The sequence below is a fragment of the Lynx canadensis genome, chromosome C2 (assembly GCF_007474595.2).
Source record: "Lynx canadensis isolate LIC74 chromosome C2, mLynCan4.pri.v2, whole genome shotgun sequence".
Classification (NCBI taxonomy): Eukaryota; Metazoa; Chordata; class Mammalia; order Carnivora; family Felidae; genus Lynx; species Lynx canadensis.
This window is the reverse complement of record NC_044311.2, coordinates 116,192,220-116,198,637: the sequence shown is the minus strand read 5'-3', so window position 1 is coordinate 116,198,637 and position 6,418 is coordinate 116,192,220. Positions and strand designations below refer to the sequence as shown.

The 6,418-nt window shown below is 33.9% G+C and overlaps 2 non-coding genes across 2 annotated transcripts; both read right to left on the bottom strand.

Moving 5' to 3' along the window:
• Positions 1-4,851: 4,851 nt before the first annotated feature.
• On the bottom strand, positions 4,852-4,921 carry LOC115524374. Its single transcript, XR_003972076.1, has one exon. It is a non-coding gene; the product is annotated as a small nucleolar RNA U2-30 (small nucleolar RNA).
• Positions 4,922-5,076: 155 nt separating this feature from the next.
• On the bottom strand, positions 5,077-5,156 carry LOC115524375. The gene has a single exon (XR_003972077.1). It is a non-coding gene; the product is annotated as a small nucleolar RNA U2-19 (small nucleolar RNA).
• Positions 5,157-6,418: the final 1,262 nt, after the last annotated feature.

Genomic DNA, 6,418 nt, shown 5'->3' with positions numbered 1-6,418 from the left:
ACAAAAGTGACTGACATGCATATGCCCACAAAAGCTACAGAACTTAATGTGCTGGTTTAACACATAGGAGTGATTTTAATCAATTAGGTTGACTCATTATAGGCTAGAGACATCGGTGACCTTTCATCAAAAAAGTATTAAAGTCAGAATTTACCTGGCATACTGCAGACGAAGGAGTTAAAAGGCCCAGAGAGATAGCAATATTGAATTCATTTTAATTCCACAAGCTGTTCAGGTAGGTACTCCTCTAACCATACCGGTCAGGAGGGCCAGGAACACTTTCTTGACAAGGCATTTTTAAAAAATGCCTTAGGTGAAAGGTTACTAATAGTCACTCCTGTAATCTGGAGGTCATGGTTGGGATGCTCATTCACTCACTCTCCTTAACTAAATAAATCCCAACTTTGGGCTTTGTTGATTTCAGTAATAGCTAAGTGTTAATACTATGAATGACAGAATTAAAGAACAAAGAATAAAACCCTACTTCCAATATCCCAACATTCTGGTAGTACGTATTCTCATTTGACATAACATTGTGAATCTAAAGCCTTAGAAATAAACAATATGAATTTTTAAATTTAATTTATTTTAAACAACGTGGTGATTTTTTTCTTGTGTCCTTTAAATCATAGTAATTCAAAATTTTGTTCATTTGCTCTTGGCTTCTTAGCCCTTAAGGCCTTTCTTAAAAATAAAGTCCAATTTGTAAAATTTATATTCTATATATGTATATATATGATGTATATATTAATGCAAATTTCATATATCTGTATACTTCAACTGAAGTTAAAAGAGGGATATAGATAAAAGCATGTGGAAAGGGGTTAAGAAGATTTTCTTTTGATAGGCTCTGAAGAGCATGGTTGGAAATTCACTGGTCAACTAGTCAAGGTGATTGGCTTATTACTTTTAGAATTGTCCTTTCCCTCTCTAAAAGAAAGATGGTGAGTTGTTGCTATCAGAGACACTGTGTCCTTCAAAAACTCATAAATAATATTTAGTGGCTCAGTAATCGCTTCCATCAATTCCTTAAGTAGCTTGGGATGTGTATTATTAGGATCTGATAATTGGATGGAATCCAGTTTTTAATGTAATGTTTGAAATTAAATTGTCCTGTTTTTACCACCCAATCACATATCTAGTTGTTGACTGGCCCAAGAAATTAAAACAATGGTGCTTTTGTTTTATTACTAACATTGGTGGATTTTTTTTTCTTTTGCTATAGACCTACTAAAATGAAAGTTAATTTCAAGTTTATTTTTCAGGATTCAGGAAGAGAACATACATCAAATAAAATACTTAATAATATGATATTATGGATAAGATTAATGAAATTTATCAAATATGTCAGTGATGGTTTTCTTATGACAATAGATTTTAATTCACAGGAGAATTCTCACCAACTTATTTGAAATTAAGTTTTCAGAGGTTAATGTAATAGCAGTAACAACAAAAATGATGACTAATATTTGTTGAGCATTATATACCAAGCCCTGTGCATTAAGTACTTTATATGGATGATCTTATTGAAGTCTCAGATCAAATCACTATGTGATACCATATATAGTTTCACAAATAAGGGAATTAGATGTAAAGAAGTTAGGTAAATTTCCCATGGCCATAAACATAGTAAAAGTGACTAAAAAATGCCATGTTTATATCCATAGTCTATGCTAAACTGTCTCCCTGTTGACGATACTTCTCTCTAATTACAGTAGTGAGGACAGCAGACGTTGGAGAAACTGGCAGTTAATATTCTGAAAGAAGTAGAGAATTAGACATGAAAGGAAATGTAGAAGGCCAACTAGTCAAGCCATCATATTTTATTGATAAAGAACATGAGGCCCAAATAGTATAATATAGCATCCAGATTGCCTAGATTTACCTCTTACAAATTAAGGGACTTTAGGCCTCTTAATTCCTCAGTTTTCTCATATATGAAATGGGAATGATATTAATAGAACCTACCTCAAAGAATCACTTTAAGATTCACATCATCCTTGTAATATGTATCTAGTTTTCCCTCTTTCTGAAGTGTAAGAACAAGATAATTCAGGAAGTGTAAGGGTTAAAAGATAACTAGAGATATCCTTTAGTTTTTAGTTTAGATATAAACTTGAAAAGAGAACTAAATAAACCATTATCTACATGCATCACTCTGTATTCTAATTCCCAGAAATGTTAGAATAAAGACCAAGGAATCATCTGGCCAGGAGCATACATAATATGCATAAAATACATAAATAAAATACATACATAAGAACATACATACATACATAAATACATGTATAAATAAAATACATACATAAATAAAAATACATAAAATTAAAGATTAGATTCAAATTGTTAGCAGGGGGTGAAAATTATATATTTTCTTTTCTTTTGGTTTTTGGGGCCAATTTGTAGACAGAAAAAGGTTTAATATCTCTAGTGGGAGATACCACTTTAAAAGTAGCAGAAAACCCAACCAACACTCACCTCTCCAAATAATAGTTACTATCTTGGTTAACAAGAAATGCTGAATAGGCAGCTCTTGGCATTGGTTTATCTATAGGATAATGCCAGGGTTGCTATCTCTGCAATTATATTAGCCTTCCTTTCGTGGTCTCAGGACGGTTACTGCAGGCCCAGAAATCATGCACACAGTTAAAGCATAAAATGGGAGGGAAGGGTTGAAACTAACCTCTTCTGTCCCTTTTATTAGGGGGGCGGGGAAGGAAAAGCCCTTCAAAAAAGGCTTCCCAGTGCACTTGTGCCAATATCTCATTTGCCAAAGCCAAGGCCATCATGTTTCCAACTGGCTTTCCAGTTGGCAGGCAATGAATAGCAAAGAATGGACTAGTCAACAGTATTATTTAGATTTATGACTATTACATGTTGACTACATTTTTATATTTGCTGGGATATATAGTAATGGAAATGGGGGAAGAAACTATCGCTTACAGAGTAATTATTAAGTTCCAGGATGTATGTTAGGTATTTTATGGTCACTATTTAATCCTCAGAACGCCTTTGAGAAAATAGAAGAATAAACCGAGATTCAAAAAGGTGAATTTTATCACAAATATCTTATACATAATATTCTTTGAACCTGGTTCTGACTTGAAAGTCTGTGTTTACAATTGGAACATGCAAACATGAAGAAAGCTGTAAAATAGCCACAAATTAGTGAATGCTTACTAAATGCCAGGCATCACAATAGTTAACACATTTAAAAATAAATTATCACATTTATCCTCACAACAATCTTATGAGATATTTTTATCCCCATTTTATAGATAAGTAAATGAAGTCAGGGAAGGTGGCTACCTGGTACAGGTTTACTTAGCTTGGGGTTTACTGGGGTTTAGTTGGGGGTTACTAGTTTACTGCGACTGGGGTTGGTATCTGAATCTGAATAATTTGCTCCCAACCATTAAAATGGATTTCCATTTGCCATCTATATTTAAGAGAGTGTCTAACTTCCCATCATAACATGTGATGATTCTAGAATGAGTACAGAATATAACAATCAGATAGGTTTTGGAAAGGTACAGTTGGGTTTTCCCCCATTTATCTGTTAAAAACTTCAGGATAAAATCCCAGGCAAATGGTTTCAGGAGAAGGAAAGGAAATACATGTTAAGTTCAGGGGTGTCTGGCATAAATACTCTAATTTTCCTGATGGTCTGGAATAGTGTGAGGTTGGAAAAGATGATTAAACTGAGGAAGTTCCCCAGAAGCAACTTGTTCTAACCCTGTGACTCCAGTGCCATATATTCTGTATTTAAACTTTTTAAAATACAAATAAGACAATTAAAAAAAGAAACAAACAAACAAAACACAGTACCTTAAGACCAATATTTCTCCACAATTCACTAATAGCTTTAAAATTCTCCTCAGTGTCTTGGAAAATTCAAGAACCAGCAGCTTTATGGAAGTGAGAAAAAGGCAAGTATAAGGCACTGTTTTTGTTAATTACGAGATGATAGTATATACCCAGTGGGGGCTTATAATGGTCGTGTGTGTGTGTGTGTGTGTGTGTGTGTGTGTGTTTGGGGGGGGGGGATGAGAATGCTTTTTTTTCCCCTGTATAAGTTCTCTGTAAAGAGATTTTAAAGACCTATATCCCTTCAAAGGTAATAATGAAGGGTTTCAGAAAGATGTTTTAGCACAGTTCACTGAGCAGGGTGAAAACATTTGCCCTGTGGATATCAAATACATGGGGGAAAAATCACCTACAATAACTGATGGCACCACCAAGGAAAAAAAAATTAAAAAAACAGGTGTGAGATTTTATTGCTAACACAACTATGATGAGTTTATAAAGTGAATTCTGTGCCTCAGGTGTCAGGCTTGACCATCTGAATTATCTTATTTCTCAAGGTGTCTGTCAGTGGATCTGTTCATATTCATTTGGTCCATACTTATGGGTGAACCTGTACCCTCTAATGATCAGGAAAAGTGACTTTATGCTAATCCCAAAGGGAGGGGTAATTAGGCATTACAAGTCCCTCTTGTCCCCATCAGTTTAATAACTACTACTCCTGTTTGTATCTTGAAGCTATAAATACATGATATTATATTGTAATTTGTAACATGGTTCTGTTTTCTTTTCCTTCTTGGTACAAGGCAAACACATACATATTGAATCTCTGTGTTTTTAGCATAATAAAAATATTTAAGACTTTATTCTGAGCTTCTAATACTTTTAATAATTTCATCATTTATTCTAATGATAATAATTACAAATAATAGTCATCACTAAACATTGATTGAGTTATTGCTAAGTGCTAGACTCTAAGTATTTCATAAGCCTAATCTCAGTTTTCTCAGCAACCTTATGGAATATATGCACTTATTTTGTTTTTCTTGAGCTCAGATCAAGTGTAGAAACATTCATAGTTGTAAATGTCAGTAGTAAAATCTTTCCATCATTGCTCAGAAATGATTAGTCTTTCATATCCCCTCCATACTCACCCCAATCTCATTCATCAAGTCCTCAGTTATACATTGTCATCTTTATACACACACACACACACACACACTCCAGACGTAAGCCCTTATTTTTCTAAATTACTTTTTTTTTTTTTTTGCTTTTCAGAACTATAGGGATCATGCATCAGGTAAATTAGAAGGTCTTCTGATGCTCAGAATTGTCTATTTTCATCATTGATTCACTTCAGTAAGAGCAAATCTCAGAGAGAACTATTTTTATTTCACAGATGAGAAAATGATCCCCAGACAGATATTTAACTTGTCCAATACCACATAACTTATGAATGGAAACCTTATAAGTCTAGAGCCTCAACATATAAGACAATGCTAGAGAAATTTAGATTGTACAGCTATCCAAATTTAAGGCTCTAATTTTAAAATTATAAAGCTACATTGAATTATAACAGATTGCTACTAGGAAAGTGGAAATAATTATGGACATTGCTCCTCACAGTTCACAGCAAAGCCTTTTGCCTGTCTGGTACTCCAGTGAATGTTTGGTGAACAAATAAATGAATAAGTAATGAAATACAGAGGAAGAGCTAATGCCTGAGTAATTTAAAATAATTCTATTTATTATCTTCATTCATTTCCAAAGTATTGAAGTGTGGATATTTGTTGATACTCTGTAGTATAATTTCAGTGCTTTGCATTGTTGACTATACATGGATCATCTGTGTTCCATGTTAGTCTTTCTATTGAAAATATGTAATCTGTTTTGTATCACCTTTATCTGGATTTACCCTGGTCGACTGAGACACTTGTGACACAAGATCAAAGATTAGCTGGTAGGAGTTTAGAATGAATTGCCCCAAGATGTGCCACTTTGACATGCAGAGTATTTTGAGCTGAGGACAATCAAGAACCAAAAACTCAGGAGAAAACTTTGACTTTTTCCTTAACTGCCTAAAGGAATTTAGATGGAGGACCTGCTCTAGAAATAGAGCTATCACTATAGATAACTACATTATAATATGAAAAGAGGTGGTAGACAGGAAGGAATTTAGCATAGAGTCTATTTGTTAAAATTTCTCTGTATGTCTCATTGTTTCTGTATGGCCCAGTAAACGTTTGCCAAACATTTAGTCTTTTTCATCTCTTGTGAATTCCTTTTCTTCCTTTTGAAGTCCCACACCTCTGCCCCCTTATCCTTGGTTCAGGATGACATATGTAAATATACCTCATTTTACTTTTCTGTTTTTGAATCTTTCATATATGTGGGATTCCTGTATCTCCAAAATTAAATTTGATTTTTCTCCTGTTAATCTGTCTGATGTCAATTTAACTTAGACCAACCAGAAGAATCTTGAATGGCAGAGAAAACTTCTTCCTCCCCAACAAGCTTATTGAGTAGAAACAAAACAAACATTCATGAGCAGCAGGGTAACTCCTCATAGTGTCAGGTTTCTCTATTTGCTTGCTGTCCAGAGGAACATTTTAAT